Genomic DNA, 3,567 nt, shown 5'->3' on the forward strand with positions numbered 1-3,567 from the left:
TAGTGGTAAGTGTCACAATCTGCTGCCCTGAATGATCAGATATCAGGTATACTTGAATCTCATCTCCAATTTACCATAATATGGTCGATTCGATTGTGTGTTTTCCCATCAGGAGATGTAGAAATAAATTTATGGATATTCCGATATGGGAATATTGTACTTTTGACAGTAATGTTTTGATGTGGCAAAGTTTACTGCTCTAACTCCATTATCATCACCAATTTCATGCAAATTCTCATTCGCATTCGTTGGCTTGAAAATATTTACTCAAATTTGTTCAGTCTCCCGGGGTTTCGTTGGCTCTCGAGTACACAAATACACACAAACATAAGTGAGTGCTATTATAGCAAGATAAGAATTTACCAATTCATGAAGAAGATTTTCATATTGATGTAGTAATGCAATTCTTTCCAGAAGGAAGGAATATTATAGCAAATATGACATACTGAAAGGCAAATTAAATTTTAGGATTTATGTAATGGTCACTGTTAAATTAGCTTCATTTAATCTGATTGAGATTTTAAGAAGTAAACCATTCTACTTTCCAATCTCAATGAGAAAACTTATCTGCATATAGCTAAATAGAAATTGCAATACGTGTATATCGAAATATATCGCTCTTGAACACTATATAAAATTCTCTATTCATGTATGGCCACTTAGTCGCATATGTAAACTGACACTTAAATGTCCGTCTGTGAATGAGATAATAATGATATTCTCTAACTAAATGAAAAATGTAAATCTCCTCCAATGGTGATATATTTTAAATATACCCATTTATTTCTGAGCAGACGTCTCACATGTATCTTCTAACAGAACTTTGATAATAGAGTTCTAAGATGTTATATACAGGTGACGTAATTCAAGGGAGGATAGACTGCCAGTCATGATCGTGGAAGTCAGTTTGGCCTGGGTTGCTAGCAAGGCATACGTATATGTAGTTTATATGGAATTTTTAGAAAATTGAAATTGGAAATTTGAATATACGGATTATCAAGAATTCCTTAAAATTTATTATTCCTAAGTATTCTAAAATGATCCAATAAAAAAAAGCGCTAAATTTCTCAAACAGGACTAAGTACGCAAGTTTTCTGGTTTTTTCACTTGCTGAAAATTTCTGGCAGCGGCCATGATGTTTCTACTTATTTATTTATATCTAGTAGGCTGTGCGCTAGTAGGGACAGCTCGGTCGTCACAATGACGGGCTACGCGAATTGGTTCTTTTTTACACTTATACTAGGCTATTAAAATTGAGATTTGCATCCCAGTGGGAAAATTTTTTCCGCGCTCTCAGAGCAAATGAAGATTGGAAAAAAGTTTCCATATCAACTGGCTCCTGTAGTATGTCGAAAACATTGGTAAAAGAGCGGAAGTGGAAATAATAATAATAATAAAACCTCATTTCTTTATTAGTTGCGGAAAATGTCATGAAGCCATATGGGTCAGGAGACTTATACATCCACGTGTCTTGCACTCGGTTATGGTACCTCGTGCCTAATGAGGTAGAAGCCGCATCCGCTTTACTCCCGAGGAATGTGTCATCAGTAGACCTGAGCGCGTCCACATTCGATTCGTATATTGTCGAGAAAAAACCGAACTGATGGGTTCGAACTCGTCCATCCAGCACATAGCACATCGCTACACCTAATGTGCTATACTGACTACTATAATATTTTCAATAATTATGAATAGCTCAATGGAGTCGAGCATTTATTTAAAAGACGCCAGTTTTGTATTTACAAAAGAACTTTTCAAAAAATTATTCGGTTCAGACAATGATTTCTATGTTCAAAAGAGTCGTACACTGGTCCATATCCCAAGACCGAAAACTGCATACTATCGCTAACGGGTTCATTTCAGTATTATCCCCCACCCTGCGTCTAGGTCTTCGTAATGGTCTCTTTCCCTCTGCTTATCCTACAAGAACACTATATGAATTGCACTTATCCAACATTCGTGACGTATGACTTACCCATCCGTTCCTCTTTACTTAATCATTCTAATTAGAGTTTTGGAATCGAATGTTTTATGTCGCTCTTCAATAGGAAGTTTTCTCAAGACATATTTTACTTCATTTCTTTTTATTACAAATATTCTCCTCAGTAAATTCTTTTCAATATTTTCAGTGTATGAAACATCTAAGTTTACATAATTTCTCTGAGTTTATTTCTTGAAAACTTCCTTAATAGTGCCAATTAGAATTTGTGGTTTTTATTTGTCGTATCCATGTTCTCTCCAAATTAATTACTTCCTGATAATAAACAGCTGCACAAGTGTCCCACTTAATCTGAGTCACACTTGATATTCATGGAAACGCCTAATGACCAATAAAAGCCATAAAAGTAATGGCCTTAAAGAAACCCCTATATTTAGGCCGTTTTGCATATTAAATTGCTACAGGACGCCATGACTCAAAACAGAAAATGTAAGGTAGAGACGAGAATAAGGAAATGAAACAGATGAACAAATTTTTGTCAAATACGTTCTCCAAACATTTATTTCTCATTGAAACAAACCAATTATTTCCTTCGTCTCGCGTGAATATACTCGTAGTTATGACGGGTTTAGTTTGATATACGTAGGGCAATCAAAAATTTCCGGAATTCTCCTCAGAAGGAGAACGAGCGAGGAGAGAGTACACACACTGTTGTGCTGGGAAGCTAAGCATGTCTACTAGCAGGCACAATATGTCTGGACAGGTTTCAATGTAAGATTCGTTACTATTCATTTTGAATTAGGCGTCACCGTAGGTCATTCACGGCAATGTCGCAGTTCGAAAAGCATGCGAACATCAAGTTCATGCAAAAATTTCAAAAATCAGCTACAGAGACACAATCGGGCCGGCAGCATGTTAACGGTGATACTGCACTAAAGAAATCGGCTAGTTTACGACTGGTTTCCTCGCTTTAAGATTGGGCAGGAGACGTTGGATGAAGACCAGGGCAACGAGAGACTATATTATGAAGGAGGTACAGCTTTTTTCGCACATAATAGAATTGCATCAGCATTTAAGAGATTATAATTCGTTAGTGATAGGATATTATACATATAATACTTAAAGGACGATGGTGTGATATAATTGTTAGCAATGTTCACGCACCAACAGGTAATAAAATTGGTGCACAAAAAGGAAAGTTTCTATGAGGAAGTAGAACATGTATTTGATCAATTCGCGAAGTACCATATGAAAAATTTGTTACGAAATTTCAACGCAAAGTAACGAGAGAAAATATTTTCAAGCCAACGAATAACGAATGAGAGTCTGCATGAAATTGGTAATGATAATGGAGTTAGAGCAGTAAACTTTGCCACATCAAATATTACTGTCAGAAGTACAATATTCCCATATCGGAATATCCATAAATTTATTTCTACATCTCCTGATGGGAAAACACACAATCGAATCGACCATATTATGGTAAATTGGAGATGACATTCAAGTATACCTGATATCTGATCATTCAGGGCAGCAGATTGTGACACTTACCACTACCTTGTGGTGGAAAATTTTACGGAAACACTTGCGGTGAGTGAAAAATAACACACACATTTCACATGGAGAGG

This window comes from Cryptotermes secundus, unplaced genomic scaffold, assembly GCF_002891405.2.
Source record: "Cryptotermes secundus unplaced genomic scaffold, Csec_1.0 scaffold3094, whole genome shotgun sequence".
Lineage (NCBI taxonomy): Eukaryota > Metazoa > Arthropoda > Insecta > Blattodea > Kalotermitidae > Cryptotermes > Cryptotermes secundus.